At 29.8% G+C, this 22547-nt stretch overlaps 1 long non-coding RNA gene across 1 annotated transcript; it reads right to left on the bottom strand.

Moving 5' to 3' along the window:
• Positions 1-1036: 1036 nt before the first annotated feature.
• LOC149057285 (uncharacterized) lies at positions 1037-19315 on the bottom strand. Its single transcript, XR_016190745.1, has 3 exons — positions 19106-19315; positions 1841-1994; positions 1037-1155 (listed from the first exon to the last, which is right to left on the bottom strand). It is a non-coding gene; the product is annotated as an uncharacterized LOC149057285 (long non-coding RNA).
• Between the last annotated feature and the right edge of the window lie 3232 nt (positions 19316-22547).

The raw sequence follows: 22547 nt of genomic DNA, 5'->3' as shown, positions 1-22547 counted from the left end.
CATTGATACATCATATTATGCAGACGTATAATTGAAGTATCCATGGAATCAATTGGGTAGTGGGTACTTTTGTAGTATATGAATAGCATCTTATAGAATCTACACCCGGCGAATAAATGAAGATTTGTTTATACATTTTAATATTTTATGCTTATATTTTAAAAGTATAATCTATGTTTAGCAAATTGGCGCGTTAAAGATAATGCTTTTAAAAACAAATTTATAATTCTAGGGGGGGGGGGGAGTCTCCGTTTTGCCCCTCCTGGGGACGTTCATGTTATGTGCCCTAAATAAAATGTCGGTACGAGTGAGTAAATAACATGGTTTATTATTTCGTATCGTGTATTGTGTATATTACTATTGATACGTATAATATATTGCATTGTGACTTGAGTGTAAGTTTTGAATGAAAGGTAACCAAACGGTAGGTAACCGACCATAAAATTAATGGTATATAACATAGCATAATCCGTGAACTGTTTGCATAACATACTTAATATAATATTTTATCTTCTATATTGATGCGCATAGATTAAGTGATTTAATATTCAATTATAAATCACTGGATAATTTCGTGTTACCTCGTATGTAGGTAAGGTTTGTGCGGTGTGCGGGTTTGAATATTATTATTATTCACACGACTGTTAAAGCAGAGGATCAAACAAATTCCAAACAACGCTTCGCTATTTATTAGATCCGCTAAACCTCGACGAATCATCTGCAGGCCAGATGACACGGAGAATAATTTGAATTCTATATTATTATTTAACTATACATAGACCTAGGCTATCTAATATACCTATAATTTATATGAATATATATTATATTTTAACAAAATAATCCAATCGGAAAATTAATGGATTAAACGGGATACCTTTATACTTGTGTATAAATATATCGAGTTAAATTTTAATCAATTATTAGCCAATAAAAAAAACTAAACATCTTTAAACTAAATATATATTATTATAATAGTCTATAGGTTTACAGCTATAGCTAAATACATAATGAATTATCAACGGAATCTTGATTAAAACTGCAGTAGTTACACAATGATAATTGTATAGGTAATTTATTCATTTAAACAGTTACCTGAAACTTGCAGTACCTATAGATACTACATGATAGGTATGTACTTGCCTCTTGTATTATTATCTGTAACAACGCCACAACGGTTAGTGATTACATTTTAAAACGCTTATATATATATGTATCTATATATAGTATAATATATAATAATAATATGCAGGTATCATGTACCATATATGTATACCGTGACCAGTTAAAAATAGTTAAAAATATAATTATCATTTTGAATTAATATAATATATTTATTGTAATTATCATTTATCATGTATAGCTAAATTAATTGTATTAAATTAAATGTTGGCGGAGTTAGATGATAATTATTATATAATTGCAGACTGCACTGAAACGTGTAAAATATAATCAGTTATAAAGCATATTATATTGATAATTATAATAAAATCAGTTACAAAACAAAACCTGTATAACTGTATAAGATAATATTATAACTTTGATACTAAATAAAATAATTGTACAACTGAAAAGAAATGTAACGTTCACCTGATGAAAAGTATAGATATACATAGGTATTAGCTGAGACACTAAAACTGTATGATGTATTGATATCATATAGATTGAATAAAATTGAACAATATTGTCGTATGAAAGGATTAAGATAGATTTGTTTTAATATACCTATATTATTATTATTTGATTATTTCTACTGTTTTTATAAATTTATAATAATGTAATTTATTGTAGATTAGCACAAGTATAATTTAAAGTATAAAGTAAAAATGTATTATTTACTTACAAGTAGTCCAACTTAACAGATCCACTAGGAACATATTTTGGTTATTGACAGCACATTACAACAGACATTTTGGATACTATCGGATTAAAATTGTATGATATATAGTTGCAAGTACAACGTGTGCTGAATAATATTAGTGGCTATAATTATATATCTGAAACGAGATATAGTTCAATCATTACAGAAACTATTTTATACCAAATAATAATTGTCAAGATTTACTATTTAACCAAATTTTTATTTAAGAAAAAAAATGAACCGAATGGTTGAGTGGTTGAATTGTGTGATAAGTCATCCGTAAACCCACAGACGCAAGACATGCAATCAGATGAATCAATTCTTTCAGTTTCATATTATTATAAAATTTAACGAGTTGCTGATAATCGCTACTCTTTATGTGTATGAATTCAATCCAGGTTAAGAGTGTAGAGAACTAGAGACAACATATTATTATAATCGCATTTTAATGGGGTTATCGTTGTTAATGTGGTTTGCTTAGGCAAATGAGAGCACCTATTTGTAATTGATCCCATTATAAGTATAATATCTGCATGGAGATCGAAATAATATTATTTTTTAGTTTAAAAGATTTACGAAAACGTAGGTACCGGTAACTTCGACCATTAGTTGGTTATGACTTATGACTGTTATGAGTTTATGATTTATCAGTAGGTATAGTCTGATAGTATAGTTTAGGATTTTGTATAATGACAATATTGTAAAAACAAAGGATCATGATTAAACTTACTAAATCGTCGGTTATTAACATGAATAATAAATTAAAAGTAAACACGAGTGAATAGTGATGTTTATATATTAACGTACATACTACTAACTATATATTCGTTGATTTTTTAAATTTTATTAAAATATAATTTTAATAATATTCGCAGCATTGTTATTCAATTTTATTTTGTTTGTTTGAAAAAAAATTAATTGAAAGTTGTACAATTACTAAATATATGTTAATGACCCAGTCGTAGTATAAAAAAAATATTTATTTATTCATAACTGACTTTAGTTCTCATTATTAACTTTAACCGTTATTAGAGTTTAATATATTAATTCTCAACTAAAATTGTTGCCTCAACGACGACTTGACAAAAGTTAATTTTTTAAGCTCACATTAATTTTGATTGGTTACCGGTACAATTGAGCATTTTTTTAAATCTTTTTGGCCGTATGATTCAGCACAAATGAAATTAAACAATGGAATCAACTATGAGTCCGACCCGAAAATTCAGTAGGTATTGATCGCGAAATTTTGTGTGACGTTAACATATTGACATATCAGTAGGTATGGCATCTGTAGGTATTACTTATTAAATTTAAAAGTTCATGTCAATATTCTTGTATTCTTAATTTCGTTAATTTGTAATAACAATCGTTACCTATTTTATGAGCGACCAATACCTATTATTTTTAATTTATTTTTAAATGTTTTATTCAATCTGTTGCATAAAACATTAATAATAACAACTAAGGAAATAATATTATATATTTATAAAAATTAATAAAAATAAAAATATAACAAATAGATAAAGATAACAATGTGTAGAAGTCTCCCAGTGGAGGTACTACTATGATGCCTATTAATGCAATTGAAAAATACATATTTTGTTTTAATTGATTTGGTTATGTTAGAATATTCATAGGTATATCATATACTCTTATATTTAAATAAAAAATCATATAAATATAAACTAATATTAGTTATCGATGTGTAATATATAGATTATTATTGATTGATGCGTGTTTATATTATATATTATGTATTTTGCAACGTTTCGTGAACTGAGCTCAATCTTAATAATCAAAAATATATCAACGATGACGTTCTCATCCTAATCGTATTCCTATCTTTTGAGTATGATTAATATAAAAACCATAATATATTTTATTGCGTTGTCGCGATGAGTTTGCTCACGTGGGCACGTGGCTGAGAACCCGTTAATGTGCAGTGATACATACATTGTACAAGTATACAACAGTATATACGGTATAGGATATTAAACAGTAAATTGGATGACTGCAATAGAACAAGAATGTAGGAAAACGAAAAAACCAACATTTCTTCGAGATTAACCTTGTTTCCGTCGGAATTCATTGATGTGTATCTTCCTGTAAATCAAATGTAATAATCGATTGTAACTCACTCATATATACCTTATATTGTAATACATTTATTATTTATACTTTAGGCGCATCAGGTCAATGCAATTAATGAAAATATAATATCTATATTTAGGAATTAGGAATTGTGTTGTAAATGTTGTTCATTATTGTAGGCATGATATTATGATAAATTTAATGTATATATATTATATTATTTTGATCGCACTACTATTAACTATTGTGTTCTCGTGGAAAATGTTTCCAATTTAGTGGACATAAACAGATAAACAACGACGACGTGATGATTGCGAGATGAAGAACGTGTCGAAAATATCCACGCCAAGCAAACATACCTTCTTGATATATATATATATAATATACTATTGCTTTCATGAGTTCCATTGGGGATCAGAGTAGGATTAAGTACTTGTGAGCCGTATAATATGCGTCAGATGGGTCTAATTTATTATGAGTATAATAATAATTAAATTAAAAATAAATCAATAAATTATTAAATACAAAACTTATTTTATTCGTATTATGAAATCATTCTCATTCGTCGTTTTAACTGCCAAATTGTCCATACATAATTCTATATTTTTAACTTTTTCATATTTTGTAAGATTTGAAAAATTTCTTCATCATACATATGATAATATGTCCAAAGTTTAGAATTTCACAAAATCGTTTTAATGGTTATTAACACTGTTATATCATTATATGTTGCAGATCATATTGTATTTACATAATAATGAAGACCTTAATACATTGTTTTGATCATTTTAATCCATAAGATTTTCCTCTAGTGCAGATTCTATATACACAAAAGTAAGGTTACCTACTACCTATTTTTCCCCGGGACTCAATTTACCGCTTTCAAAATGTACCAAACTTATCTCAGACTCAATTTACCTAGCCTTCTTTTTACACTAACAGTTTTAAATATTTTTATTTTATATCAGTCGTTTTACGACTTGAATTATTTTGAAGGCCTTAAGCAATGCTTAATTTGATTGTAAGTAAATAGTAAATCCTAATATCCTATACTAGTAATGATAGATCTACAGTAGAGGTCTAGTAGGTATCTAACAAACTATTATAATAACTAATAAGTATTTTACTATTATGTTATTATATTATTATATTATTATTATAAAAAATAACTCTGCAAGAAGAAAGCAAGAAAGCAAGAAATCAAATTACAAGTGGAATGGCGATTAAACGACTATAAAGAATACGTGATTTCAAAATACCTAACCTATATGTACCTATAGTAGGTACCTCCGTCTTTTCGTGCATGCTATATGTACTGACTATACTGAGGTGCTTTTCACATACCAACAAAAAATACTACTCGATTTATTCCGACGGTCACATTGTAGTCAGTCAATTATGTTATATTATATTATATTATCATTGTTTACCATTGAAATATTGAATCACGATTGATGCGTCCTATATTATATTGTGTATCTATATAGTAGTCCATCGAACATGTGTGACATTGCAAGCCATACCAATAGATAGGTTGATAGGTATATTCAACTGACCACGCACAAGTGTGTGTGTATAGTGAATAATAATATTATTATTATCATCGTCGGATGCAATCGCAAAATAACAGCGAAACTCTATTTGGCGAGAGGACTAAGTAGGTTGTCGCGAATCGATCATCGATTGTAAACGTATCCACCTTAAGTATATACAATAGAAATATCGTCTGTGTCACTAAAACTCGACAAACATTACAGGCTATTAACACATTTTAGACGAATGCGTATGGTAATATTGTACCACCATCTATAAATTGCACATATCATTATGATACAAACTCCGTGAGTGAACATTCGCCATAATTCAAAATTTTAGAAGGGGCTGATATCTAAAAATATTTTATTGCATATCAAACTCGTTCTCTGCGTATCAATAAATCACCTTACCTTAAACACCATATACATCACATTTTAGCCATCCGGTTGGTACCATACACATACGAGTATGCAACATATTTGTTTATCATATTATTAACATTTGTTAATGGATAAGTAAGATAGGTAGCTGAAAGCTTCAATAATCGATACTCACAGGTTGTTTTTTTTATTGTTCTTAATTTTATTTACCCTCCATCCTGGATTATACGTTATATTGTTGTTTAAAATATAAATACCTCTATAAAACCATAAATGAAAATAATAAACAGATAATAAATTGATACTCAAAATAAAAAGGAAATCCACTTAATTACTAAAACAAATTTTAAATATTAACATTTTATTAATATTAATTTATTGATTCTATCTAATAAAATAAAATAAAATAAAGGCTATCAAATCAAATTTATAATCTTTTACGATATAATATTATGCTACGTAAACATAATTAGATAATAATATTTTCAATAATATTTCACTCGCCAATATATTATAGGTAATAGGTATAATTAAATTGACAACAGACTATTTTAGGATTATTTACGCAGCAATTCCTATGTACGTCCCAATCGTCTTTAATATTAATTACAAACCTTGGTGGCCGTTGTGCGATAAGATAACTATTACTCCGTAGTCGAACACCGATCATTGCATATTGTGTGTATTTATAGGTATACAATGTTCATAATGTTCATATTAAATTATCATATTAAAAATATCCAACCTTTTTTTCAATTTTATTTCAATTATTTTACGGATGTATTTTTAAAACTTACCAAGAGGTCTGAGGGCCCCTAAGCTCTAGGGGCCCCAGGGAACTGCCCTGCTTTGCCCGATGATAGCTACGCCACTGTCCATCCAACTATATTTTGAATAAAAGTTACTTTATATTTATTACTTATGGTAGTGATTAGAGACCAATGAGTATGTTTAAGGGGAGAGGGGTTAATTTCCCTGTTTGTAAGTTTTGAAGGTTTAGTCCCCTCAAGTCCCTCTTCCAGCTTATTAGTTAGATTTTATGAAAAGTTTTTGAGAAAATCGTGTAAAGCTATATTATAGCTATTCAAAGTACTTTCGGTAAATGTAGTATTCAAATACTTTCATTTACATTTATTCAAATGCTTTCGAGATTGCATTTCCTACATTTCATACTTTTGTCCTTAAACTGTTATACCTTGCAGTGGCTGGATGAACTTATGGACATCTCCATCTAAACCTACATAATATTGTACTAAATAAACTACTATAATAATGTATACCGAATATAAAACGTCTTTACTTTGTATTGCATTACACGTGTCGCATCCAAAGTTAAGATGCTTATTAATGCGAATTTAGCCATGAACTTATATTATATAGCGTTAAATATATCATTTTTTTTTTTATATATTTAAGTCTATATTAGTGTTTCCTAATTCCTAATGTTTATCATTTATCATAAGACGTGATGAAGCAGTCATTTTTATAAGCCAAAAATATTGACTTAATGTAATAGGTATAGTTCAATTGTACATTTAAGGTTTAACTTACCATTCGAGAAGAAAACTTCAGAAAACACAAAAATTCACTCGTTGCAATCGCTACATAAATAGCAGGTGGCACGCGGACGGTTTGACTCAACAACGAAGACGATTTCACGCGATTAAATTTCGACGATGCTGATGCAGCAATGATAAATAATAATACACCGGCGATCGTTATACCGTTAAATCCACGCTATGTTCGCTATCGTATAATTATCCCGTTCGAAGATCAATAGTCGTCCTCCACTGCTGCTGAACCATAAACACGATAACCATGCGTAATGCGACGACACGTCTCTCGCAGGTGCAAAACAACAATAATAATAATAATAATAATAATATAACTGTCGAGAGAAGTCTGCAAAAGCAGCAGCAGTGGCAGTCAGAAAACGACGCGCTCGCCGGAAAAAAGCGATTTCGTCGACACACCTCGCGGTCTGCAGACAGGACTTAAACGCTGCACGCGTAATCGTATACATTAGCTGTATACCCGGTAGTTGGTTACGTATCTATTTATATATGTATATATATTAATATACCTATATATACTTTTGTAGGTTTAAAGTTGTCGTCTGACGCGCGACGATAATTTTAGTAATAAAACCGTTTTGAAGAAATTCGCGCGCGAGCTACGCGGACCGCGATACGCCTTGCAGCTGGATGTCACGATAATCGTACATAAAACATAATAACCCGCTGCTGTTCCTTACATAATACACGTGTAATAATTTTCATTATCATTCGGCTCTTACACCATATTATAATATATATATATATATACATAATATTATGTTGTTGCCGTTGATGGTCGGTCGATCGGGAAATATTTTCGAAAAACGCTATTATTCCGATGGCGAATTCATTTGCGACGATCAGGACACGGATCGTTGTTCACAGCGCCCGTGAGTCACAGTTGCTGGCGCGCCAACGGATTCTTTGACGACCGCAATAATACAACAATATAAAAATATAAATAATATAACGTTTGACGCATAGGTACTTTTAGTGAAGATCCGACGACCGTAACTTACCCATATCACGCGTGCGTGACTTGTCCACAGGCTCGACGCATATACGACCTGTTGTAGGCCATGCACCTCATCCCGACGTAGTCATCGTTACACCATCCTTAAAATTGGATTCAAACAGTACTAAACACTGGTATAGGTTGAATTCTGCCGGTCTAGATTCTAGACTTATAGAAAAAAGTCCAAGTCGTGTTTGCCAAAGAGTGTTCAAGTTTTGTATGAGTTATTTAGTCTTATAATGGCACTTTTAGAACGCTTCATATGTAGGTCATTTTTTTTTTGAATATACACTTATGCTTGTAAGGTACCTATAGCTGTGTGTACTTATATACTCGTAGGTACCCAACGTGTGACGTCTCGAAATTGTTCGTACATATTTACAGAATAATTATCATTGTATTATAAAAAGTACAATGGTGAAGTGTAGAGTATTCACAAATTTGTACATACCTACAGCTGGATTCGTTTGTTACTTCGCCAAGTATGATGTAGTCTATAATTATTGGTTTGAAATGAAAATATTATATTTTCGGTGGACCTAAGACAAAGTGAATTATAATTAGTACAACAGCCATGGACCAGGTGACATCGACCACCATTGCGGCCGGGAACTGTAATCCTGACTTCTAAGGATCAACACACGTGACAGGAATCTATTGACTCATACGACCACATATCGCCAAGTGGTGATGGTACCGAGTGACTCTCATAGGGGTGGTATAGTCGTGTTACCAAAATATACACACTACAACGGTGCACCGTGTAGTGTATTATCCTGGTGTACCTCTGTTAACGTGGATTACTTTGGCGCCCGCATGATTAACCCGGTGGTGCACCACGCAACGTATAAGCTGGTTCACCATATGGTTATGCACCCGGTATACAATGGTGTACAAGACTGCCTCGCACCCAATGGATAGTAGTCGGATACCGCTCGATGGAACCGGTCTACTATGTCGTTGGATATAGGGCATATAGCACATAAACTCTAAACTATACAGTCTATGGTTGACGCAGACACAGTCAGAATGCCAGGTTTCGTTATTAATTATTATATGGTGGCTAAAGTGGCCGAGATGATGTCTAGTTGTAATAGTATCCAGCTTCATCTTATGTGTTCTGTAGCGATATCCGCACACTTCAGTTAAATGTCCGACTAGGTCTGATTGAAGGACACAGAAGACGATACAACTTTGGACTTCCACTCGCCCACGATATCGTTGAATGTTTGTTTGATATTATAAAATTTAATTTTCCCGGCATTTTTTGTTTTGCATATTGCTGATTTGATTCTTTAATAATTTTTATCTATAAACTCTCCAGTTTTGTTAGTAACCATGGCACAAAATAATAATATTCTGCGACCACGATGAGACCCGGAGATGTGTCATCATGTGATAGCAAATTTCGTGATCCAAACATACATACAGGTTGATATAATTTTTTTGTTCTAAAGAATTTTTTTTTAAATAAAGCAGCTATAACAAGATTAAATCCATTGTTCTAAGTGAAACACATTATAAATAGGTACGTAACTCGCGTAATCTATATACTATAAGAGGTAACGATTCAACCTTAAAGCCGAAGATATCCGTTTCTTTCTAACACATAACGTTTATATAGTTCCAGTGTTGAATCCAGGTATACTTCAGGAGGAGCATTCGCCCCCCCCCTCCTGAAATTTCTTTCGCCCCCCTGACAAATACAACTTTCTGACTTTCAACAAAATGTACCTGTTTTTTAAATGCACAATACTAATTTAAAAATAAATAATTAATAGGTTTCTAATTTATTTTGTAATTTTTTCAATATTTATTATTTCTGAAAAAAATAATTTGTTTTGTAGTTTTATATAAATTTGAAATGTTTAAATTATAAATTATAATAAGAATACCTATTAATAGATATAATTCATAATACTAAAATGACGTACACCATTCTCTAATGAAAAAAAAGTGAGCTCCCCCAGAAAAATTGTCTTGATTCAACACCTCTCTGTCGCTCTTATAAACAGCTGATTAAAGTGATTTTAATTTTCCGTTTTTTGAGCAGCCGTAGCTATTTAATATGTATTTATTCTCATTTTGAAATATAAAGCATGGAATTCAACATTTATATAGATAAGATTTGTAAGCATTATTAATAAATCGTTGAAAATTTACACATAATATGCTGATGATATTGTAATAATAACAATTGAAAGTGTCATGAGAGAAGACTATCTTAAATATTGAAAGCAAGTGGAATTTTATGAGATTAAAAATTAGCATAGGTAATACTAAATACATTAAACTTCTGTCGTGAAAGCATGGCTAAGACCGAAGAGTGCAAAACATTACAATCGGTGAGGATAACTTTGAAGCCGTTAAGAGTAGTCTGTTATATCAATCACGTATACTTTGCCAATATCCCATTCTTTAGATCAAAGCTGTTATCGAAAACCACAAATATGAAGTTGTAATATATAACTCTTAGAAAGTCGGTACGGAGCGAAAACTTGAATATTATCAAATAATGCAGATTGCAATAAATTAAAAATATTTGAAAAAAAGTGGTAAGGAAAATAAATGATACTGTGTTTGAAGAAGGGAGTAGGGTGCATAAAAAATAATAACGAAGTTGAATAAATCTTAGAATTATTAATACGCAATGAGAGGTGCTGTTGCCCCACACGTTTTTGATATTTTTTCAGTGATTTCTAATAAATACATATAGACACAAAAATTATTATATTATACAACAGCTACATTCTTATGCAACCCTAAAAACGACAAAATTCCCATCTCTCACGTTTGATATTATATAGTGTCAATTTATTTATAGTATTTTTATTATCAGTTACTCGGACAGTTAGTATACAGTAATTTAGTACTCAAATAAATAATAATACCTACAAAACTGGTAAACACCTGGGAACACTAAATATTTACAAATAATAATATAAATTTAAACCGACAAGATATTTTTTTCCAACTATAGACATTAGACAATTATAATAGTTAACTATTATTGTACTGATACCACAATATTAAAAATATTCTTATTTTATATTTCATTTTTACACTTGGTCGGTTTCAGTATAACATTGTCGCAATGAATAAAATAATACCAATAATGCATCAATTATTTTTTAAACTTTATTAAAATGACTTGAAATTTAAACTGCTATATTATATACCTATTGTATTTTATAGTATATCTATACCTAACGGGATTTTCTTATTCTGTTTTTAAAATCTAAAATTTTTAAATCTTTTGCTCAAAATTTCGTACAGAGTTTATATAACAATTCTTATTCGAAGAATGGTTTGCCTGAAAAGATAATCGTTTGCAGAATTTCGTTTTTATTTTAATTGACTATTTTTCAAATGTCATATGAACCGTTATCTTTAGATAATAATTACACCACGTAGATAACACATCTTTCGTAGATCTACTCTTTATTCATCTATATATTAGAGCACAACGTGATAAGTATTATTACATATAATTACACAACGTTATAACCTAATATTATATATCATGTTTATATAGGTATACCTACTAGGTAGTAACGAAATGCACTTCTTCTTCAAAAATTATTTAAAATCCTCACGGATACCGGATGTTGGAAAATAAAATACTAATGCCTATTAACTTTTATTATGAATTGCATTTAGTATTAATCTGTGACGTATTATACAAACAACATTTAAACTGCGAACATACATAGATAATTATATTATATTACCAAACATTTCGTATAAGTAACTGTAAAAACGTATGCAGTTCTCATGCAATATCTGAAAAATTTTACATTTTTAACGGTATTAATGTATTATTATATCAAGACGACATCTATAATAAATACGTAGTAAAACTAATTTATTTAACACAAATCAGGTTACTCAGAACAATAAGATAAAAATAGATTTCCTGTTTGTGATCTGTGTTCGGATGACATAAAAAAAAAAAAAATGGAAAAAATTAAAAAGCTTGCGTGAAATTATTATGGTAAGTATAAAGAACAACAATAATAAAAATACAACTGTTTTTTTAATTTTTATTTAACATGGCAATGAACGTTTGACATTGACATAAAATCCAAAACAAAACAAAAAAGAGTGATTTAACATTTAAATACTAAAATGGGGACAAGTAGACGAGTAGAGTAGATATCAGGTAATTTAAGTAGGTATAGTAATAGCATGAAAATATTAGTACTTTTTTTAAAATTGGCTTTGTTTTTATAGATTACAACCTATAGGGCTATACAGTGGCAAAGAACTATAAAAAATTCAGTATGGCAAATATCAAATTTTAATAGTACCACCCACCTGGAACCTACCAATTATTGGTGTACGTGTACCTGTGGGGGGGCTGAAACAATACCATCATATGGTATTCATAATATCTATATTCATATTGTGTTTATGTGTTATCAATAATTTATGATATAGCTTAATTAGCTGATATAGTTCACTATGACAGTCGCCATACTTGGATATAGGGATCGGCGCCACTGAGCCATACAATTTGCACAATAGTTAATTTATGTTTATTTATGTTTATACAGTCAGATAAATTTGAGCTAGGTCGGAGTTTAAGGGCTCATTTGAGACAAACCTGCAATGAGCGCGCCAGTTGTATTATTAGTAATAATTATATTAGGTAAATGTATATTTTGATAATAACACCTAACCTATGAAATTATTTGAGGGAATGTAAAAAAAAAACTGAAATAATTTTTATTTGGTATGGATGTAATTCTAAAATAATGTTTTGGTGATATATCATACTAACAAAATAATTGTAAAATGTGTACCTACGGTTTGTTGCAAAGTTTACACGTGACTGATTTCTGTACGAGTATATAATAGAATATTAGAATTCGTTTTGAAAACCGGCGTACATTTATTATATTATATTAATTTATACCAACCTATTTGTGAAGATTTTTATCGTTATTACATACGTATTACGTGTTGAATGTTTGAGTCATAATAATATTACATATTCATTATTATATTATTATATTTTTATATATGTAATTTAATATAATATATTAAATCATATTTTGAAGAACTGCTGGAGTTAGGTTGAAAACCGACGAGTGCTTCTATGCATCAACCCATGTCCTTCTATATGGAATACAGTGAAACTTCTCTATAACGGAATCGCATGGAAAACAACATTTTTCCGTTATAAAAAGTTTTCCGTCATAGAAAGGTAGAAATTGCATACATTATTTGTACTGGGACTATTGACAATTTCTGTTATAAGGAGGATTCCGTTTAATAGAGGGTCCGTTATAGAGAGGTTTTTCTGTATAAAGTACCATGTTGAATTTTGATTTTAGAAAAGAATAAATATTTATTCATATTATAGTATTTATAGATGTGTTAGGCAAAAAGTGTAATATCATACAATATTATTTACTTTTTTCCAAGCCTTAAAATATAAATAGTAGGTACTGATATTCACCGAAGCTGTATTCATTTGTCGTATAATTTGAAAAATCAAAATTCAAACCTTAACCATTTTTACATTTTTCGGTATACAAAAACCTAAATAACCTATCGTTTCCAAAATGTATTCATTTATTGAGTGAGGTAGAGTAATTATTATTAAACAGTTAAAAAAATAAGATACATGTCATATTCGCATATCATTATGATGCGGTCACGGAGGACGAAAAAACTCTGTTCCATTAGCGTCAGACAACATTTTATTCATATGTACATTTTGTTTAAACGTCGTTTAAAAAAAAAAATATTTACATATTATACGCGCATATATGTAAAATATGTAAGTACAACAGTAATATTATTTTCTGACGTCCATGAAATAATATATTCTAGTTTTTACTCTATATAATATTAAACACGTGTAAATTGGTAAAATACGTACTATAAAATATACGCGTTGTCATTGTCAATGAGAAGAATGTTTATTTTCACGAAGAAAGTACACGCATCGTTGTTGTGTTACTAATAAAACGTAAACCTACAATGCATATATTATATTTTTTACGAGAGATGTACCAAACAATATAAAAAAAATGATGACAATATTGTAAAAAATCAGTTTGAGTTTATTTCCTGTGTATTATTAAACGCGTGTGGCGTATACAAACCTACATAAAAGGTACATGCAGTATTAATTTACATACATACACTAATATACTATACCAATAAATAATACCTGCAGAGCATAGTGATTTTCATATTCTCATCGAATTCCCAGAAGTTTTAAATAACTAATAGTCTATACACATTACAGGTACTTATATAGTTATATCGTTATTTATATGTCTTATAATACCTATGTATATAACCTACCCGTTGACGTAGTATGCATGGGGCATGAGGGTTATAGCCTCCACGGAAATTTGTGTAGCTTCCTCACGTAGTCACATATGTACTTTCATTTAAAACATTTTATACAAAATTATAATATTATATTATAATATACTATATATTTTCCAGAAATTCATCTAGTGTTCTAATATTAGCAGTGTAATGGCCAATGGGTATTGAAAATGACTGTATTAACTTACATTTACTTATTTATTTTTATCACTAACATATTTATTTGTGTAGAAGCAATTTTATTTTTTATGTATTGTATAATAAAATTTTAGGTTGAGAAGAACTCAAATTATAAATTGCTTGATTTTTAAAAGTTCTCTTTCACTTTAATTCAGAACTAATCAAGTATTGTTTCTTTGAATATTACTACAGTGAATTCACCTGTTATCAAACTGTAGGTTCAGACTATTTACTGTAACAATATTTTGATTTTTAAGCATTTTTGAACTGTTTTACATATGAAGATTGTACACATTAATTATTAATTGAGATGTGTATATTTTAAATATTTAATAATAATATTTATAATATGTATGTAACACTGTATATAACAATAAGGCAATAACAGATTAATAACATAGTTTAGGATATTAAAAAGAACATAGTCACCCTTTATGTGATCCACATACTAATAAAAACAAATAGATTAACTTTAAACTGAGTTAATAGTTGAGTGCGCTGACATCCTCATCATGAACAAAAAACAGATACCTATGACCTATCTGATATTTGTGTATAGCTGCATAATAAGATCTGATTGTGTTTGTACAGTTCGTTGTAAAGAATCATGCTCAAATCGTTTGATGGTCGGGCTATTGCATTCTCGGGCTATATACCACCAGCAGAATCCTCGTCTGCTTAATGTATGTAGTAGGTACATCGGCAGTGACACACAAGACGGATTTCAATTCGAAATAAAATAATCGCGTGCTAATAATAACGACGACGATGCGTAATCGACGACTGTGAAGGCGGTCTATTTATTCTGCGTGATGCTACGTGTCTATTATATTATCCACAGACACTTTCTTTTGAGCGACAAACTATATAATGTACCTATCACACAAAACGAACAACCACACAATCTATGTACAACTGCATTATAATATGCCTACACGTAGGTACGATTATACTCGGAATTATCCTGGGTATATACGTACATTTAGCCGTGAAATTATTCGCTGGCAAAACGATTAGCTTTACATACAACACTCGTATATGCATGTACCTACACACACACACACATACATATATTATATACGTAGGTACATGTGCGCTGTTAGTTTCGTTCAGACAGCGCGGAGGATTCGGAACGATTTCGACGTAGGTAAACGCGATGTATAATGAACGTTTGCAGGACATCGTTTAAAAATGCACGCGAAAATAATCGTGGCGGCAAATTAGTCATGTTTTCACTGAAACCGTGTACCACGTATCTGCACAGATAATACACGCGACGGATACAATAAACAAAAACGAAAATATTCTCTATATTGAGAACGGAAAAAAATCAAGAGCATCGCGTATTATCGCAGGTAGTCGTCATCCGCAGCGATTTATCTCGTGCGTGAGCGCGGCGATGCGATGGTCAGGCGACGATGACGGTTACGCCGCCGGCCGTTCAAGGTTACGTTATTATGGGCCGTTTATTATAATAATAACGACACATCTGGGTAATATTATTATAATTATGCACACGTATACATGTCGTCGGGTTTTTTTTCCCAAAATTATTTTTATTATTATTATTGTTATTATTACTATTATCGAGATCTTAGCGGCCATCAGCTGACGGACCGAAAAAAAACAACAGACCGCAATTTTCCGCGCCCGAATGTAGACTAAACGGTGGAAAATGAGAGTAGCCACACGCACGCACACATGCACATGTAAATAAATACGACATTGTGTTGCACACGCATCATCCGTTTATGATAAGCGTGTGTGTCGGACACGATTTCACTACTGTGCACCATATTATACGCGTCGAGTTTCATGTACCACGAGCACACGGGGACGTTGACAAACTATATGAACGTTCACGGATGTGTATGTTACCTACAACGCGTAAAATCGCAAGAAATCAACTCGAGTCACGTCTGTATTGAGTGTATTGGTTATCATACCAAACAAATTTCATGGACAAAAATCCAAGGAAAAAAGGCACAGTAAAAATTTACCCGGGGATAAAATATAACGATTACGGTCCATCGAAAATTTGTAATATAATAAATTCAATTTGCTAGGAAAAACTTATAATAGTGTTTTAATGTTTGGTTAGTTGTTATACTTTTAGTTCAACGCAGTTTAATAAATTCTGTTTCTAATAATGAGATAAATAATAAATAATAAATTTTATTTTTTTTAAATTATTTTATTATGTACGCACCCATCAATTAAGTAAACTATACTTTGCTCAAACCAGTCGATATGTCAACATTGTTATCAATTCATTATACTTATAGTTAGTCGGATCAGTAATAAAATGCAATTTATCTACTGTATCCGTATTATTGGTGACAATGACAAAGTAATACTGTTATATATATATATAATATTATATATATTGTCATTGTTTCATCGTCTTGTGGTCACAATATGATTTCTGTAGACGTTATAATTTATATATTTTTTATTATTCTTAAGTTCATAATAAGTAGTATTATTTATTTTATTGTATTACTAACTACTATGGTAAATTCACTCATTATATGGCCATTTAAGTCTAAATATTAATAAAATATAATTAATATAATAAGGATGTTTCTATGCTTTTATTCTATCTATGCTTCTATGCGGTGTTAAAATAAATTAAAAACAAATTGTTACGACCGATTATAAATTAACACTTACCTATCAATTGGTATACACGGCATTGCTACTAAGTACTATTATAGATAGTTGATACGTTTTTAACAGCAACTTTAGTTAATACTTCCAGAACATAACACAGGTAAAGGACTACAGGTTATAAATTATAATATATTATGAATACATGGTTTTGTTAAATTTGCTCAATTTTCTCATCCGATGCCAACGGCGCTGTGGCTTAGTTCGTTAAAGCGCCTGTCTAGTAAACAGGAGATCGGGAATTCGAATCTCCCCAGAGCCTAATCGAAACCACATCAGTTCGATACTTTTTTGCATTTTTAAAAATTCTGTTTTCTTGTTATTATTCGTGTTTTGTTTTTAAATTTTAAAATAAATAAATAAATTTATTAAAAAAACACGTGCCAAATGATTATCACACATTCAATAACCGATAATATAATAGTAAAAACAGGCAAGATCCGAATCTCAGCAGAAGAGAAAAAATTATAAATTATAATCAATCGTCTCCGAATAAGGCCACACAAGGCCACAGATAATAGATATTATATATATATATATATATTATATCTATTATCCGTGACACAAGGCTGATTCACAAGTTTCTTATCGCCAATTAGAAGCCTACTCAATGCACAGTCTGTGGGGTTACCCTAACTGTAGAACATATATTAACAGAGTGCTACCAATATTCCGACGAACCCAAAAAAATTAACATTCCAATTATCATGAATGAAGCATTAGGACCAGGCATTGAAAACCTCGCAAATATGTTAGATTTCCTAAGAAAAATCGACCTATACAATACAATTTAAACCTTCTTCTAACAATAACCATAATATTAATGTTAGTGGTAATCACAAAAAATTAACACCATATTAATTGTATAATTTTAGTTCTAGAAATCACTCATTATGTATTAAACAAAAAACTAATAACCTTTGCTGTTGATGTTTTTAAGTTCAATAAAAAAAAAAATATTGTTGTAATAATAGGTATATTATTATTCAAAAAATAATTTACCTATGTTTTAAATTATAATACCCACTTTAATAGTACGCCCATCATACAATATCTGCATTAGATTTTAATATTATTTTTGTAATAAAATATTGTATTAAGTTAAATTGACTCGAAAAGCATGTCTTACAACGTTGTTTATTTAGGTACTTATTAGATTAATGTTAAAAATCTTAAAATACGTAGCATTTTATTACAAAAATAAAATTTATATCTACTATAATATAGGTGCATTAATTTTGAGTTTAGGTATTTGCTTGTTATGTCGTCATTGAGTATAATATTATGCCATTGTAATGGACGTGTTAAAATTTGAATCCAATGATAAAATGTTGAATACTAATTATCAGCTTCTATTTCTTATTTTCCTAATATAGGAAAACTATTACTATTAGGTATCCATTAGAGGGGAGGTTTCACTGTATACATTTTTATTTATTCTATATTTTGTATAGGAATAAGTACTTACCACTGCACGAATGGAATAACGTCCTCTGGCTAATACAATGTATATATATTTATATATGCATCACCTGCAATATGTATATTAATATATATTGTTGTATTGCCGTAATAACGGTAATGTCCAGCGGCTAACGTCAAAAAAAAAATTCCAAACGCATTTTTTGCCACCGAAAAAAAATGGCCAAACGATCGGTTTGCACTTTTACGTCGGTTAATCGTCCGAAACGCACTGTCACTGGGTGTAAATATTATAACGGCCGGTCCGACGTCATCCGAGTGATTATTTTTTAGTGAACAAAAACTATGTCACTAGAGTTATAATAATGTTTATTTATTTTTCGGACAATCGTTGACGCATAAAAAAATGATAAACAAAAAAACTAAACCATTAATCGATCTTCCACGCGTATCCGTATACGTTGTCGTGATTTACTATGCCGGTGCCTATAATATTATTCATTGTATAAGTATCATTTCTTTCGATTTATTTTTAGTAAACATATTTTACACCGACACCGTACGAATCCGCCGTTATACTAAACCCCGTTTAACGATTGATTGAAACGTGTTTTTTTACACTAACCCTATTTGCGTAGCGCCACCGAAAAATAAAAACTCTTAATCCGTGGTAAACCACACCAGTATTGGTGTTTTATTAAAATATAATAATATATCGGCTTGCACACCGAATGATATGCAGTATATTACACATTTTTTTCAACTGTTCAATTAAATGAAAAACATCAGTGCCATACTCAGGATTTGTTTTCGGTGGGGGAAGAAGTTAAAAATCTCAGAAAATACAGCACGATATATATTATTTGTTTGTGATAAAACAATTAATAATAATTAAAAAAGATAAATACATAAATAAACTCGGAAGTATTGAAAAATATTAGTTTTTTTGTTTTGCGAGTAATAAATATTTTTTAAATTAAAAAAATGTAAGAAATAATTTTTATAACCGATTAAATAGTTCATGAATCATACCGATATAAGAATATAAATCGAAATTATATCACACTATCCGTGTTTAAGTTGTATATATTATGTTGGATTAGGTTGCGGAAATCCCATCCACCGTTTCAGCATTACCTACTTACTTGTTATTTCAATGTATCACTGTATCAGTAACACTAAAACAAGCATTATATTAGTAATATAATTACTCATGAGCCAAACCGATAATTTATTATTAAAATATAATGAGATCGAATATTCGAATACATCATTACCATATGGAGTAGAAAATGCATTATACATACCTATTCTAAGCTTCTAACACTTTCTAACATACACATTAATATACTATTTTTTAAGTTTTAATTTTTTTTTTAGCTTTTACGAGCTATTTATAGGCTCTTTGCTTCTAAAACCAGTTCTCCCTATACATCTCTTGCATAGGCTAAATCTAAGTTTCCATTCCAGTCCGGCTTCAACTCCTCTATATCACTTCTAACTGCATCTAGCCATCTTTGCCTTGGGCGTCTCCTAGGTCTTTTCATATCTATTTGATTCACCATAACCATCTTTATGAGGGACCCATCAGCTGTCCACGCATGCCCAGCCCAAACAAGTCTTGAACTCCTTACGAACTGTACTATGTCCTCTTTTGAATATAGATTCTTCAGATCCTCATTTGACCCCCTTATCCATTTTTGCTCAATGTCATCGAAAACAGGTCCATACATTTTTCTCTCAAAGACGAGGAGCTTTTTGTAGCTTTTTGTAGCTTTATATACTATTTAGTAATAAGTAATGCAAAAGTATATTAAACACATAATAATACATTTAATGTTACAGTAATGTTTTGTATCAACTAACAAACTAAGAAAAACCGATCAATATAATACAATAAATTTAAACCTTCTGTTAACGATAGCCATAATATTAATGTTAGTGGTAAATAGTAATCACACAAAATTAACACTATATAAACTGAATAAATTTAGTTCTAGATATCACTCATTATGTATTAAACAAAAAACTAATAACCTTTGCTATTGATGATTTTATTTCAATAAAAAAAAAAATGGTATCATGATATAATATTATACACATAATATAAGGCATATAATAAAACAGGCACATAATAATACAGTAAACACTCATACTCACACAAATATACAGAAGTAGACAACGCGTTTATATAAATTGCAATTATTATTATTCACATTGTAATATAATATAGGTAAGGACGTCGACTTATGAGTACAATAATAATAATATAATAAATTATAGAATTATTAAATGATGAATGTCGTTTTTATTTTTCACATTAGATATTCGAACATTCACGAAATATAATAATAATAATAATATAATATCCATGATACTGATTAGGATGTATTAATTGTCACACATACTGCAGAGTGCAGAGAATGGTCGAGATATCAAATTTTAACCCAATGGCGCGCGCCATACTAGTAATTAATGTCTGAATTTACTGATATGTATCATAATATCGACAATGAAGAGTACATAATATAAAATTATATTATACATTTATACTGTTATGGGAATGGCACTTAATTATTGTCGGTAGTTGCTATACTTAATTCTTTATTTGCGCGTTGCGAATGCACTTTTATTTAGGTACACACAGTTGCTTATATATTATACACACAATATATTATATGTGCCATTTTAGATTTCTTGTTTGTCTATAATTAGATTCAGGTGTTTGAATTCGCCATGTAAATCACTATTTTGATACGATTCTTTTTAATACATATTATATACCTATTACCTATATACAATTATATACAATCTATTTTCTATGACGATAAATACATAATTATATTTTATCTATACAGGTATCAGGATACGAGATAATTGCTATAAAGAAATGCTTCGTAGTTTACCAACGTACAAAATGATATTGGATATATCTGCCTTAGCTCAGAATTGTTTTTTGTGTGATTCATTAAGATGTAATCCTCAACTTAAAGATAATCAGCTGTCTCATTAGGGTCTCCCTTCTAAAATTCAAACTATATAAAATCAATTATACTCCTGCAAAGACTAAAAAAATAAAAAATAACTATTATAAAGATTATGATTTGGTGAAAACGCTTTATCACATTATATTTAGGTGTACATAAAAATATTTCCTGGAAGATTATGTAAAAAACTACAAATGTATAGACTTATAATGTAATGTATATTTGAATAGTTATCTATCGTAAATAATTCGAATATCAGTATTCGATGCTACAATATCTAATTTTTTTTATCCGTTTTTCCATTGCAAGCTTTTTATACTATTTATTATTAATAACTAATTCATATATACACAACTAAAGATATTATAATGTACCTATGTCAATGATTAATCGACCTAAATACGAAAATAGTTCTTATCTTGCAAGTACCTGTTCGTAAATTCGTAATAGACAATATAATAGCTTAATAATATAATATCGTCGTATTTTATTATATATAGA

The sequence above is a fragment of the Diuraphis noxia genome, unplaced genomic scaffold (genome assembly GCF_037042655.1).
Source record: "Diuraphis noxia isolate RWA-SAM2 unplaced genomic scaffold, SU_Dnox_SAM2 contig0003, whole genome shotgun sequence".
Lineage (NCBI taxonomy): Eukaryota > Metazoa > Arthropoda > Insecta > Hemiptera > Aphididae > Diuraphis > Diuraphis noxia.
Note: the sequence above shows the minus strand (reverse complement) of the source record. Positions and strands in the feature narration are given on the sequence as shown.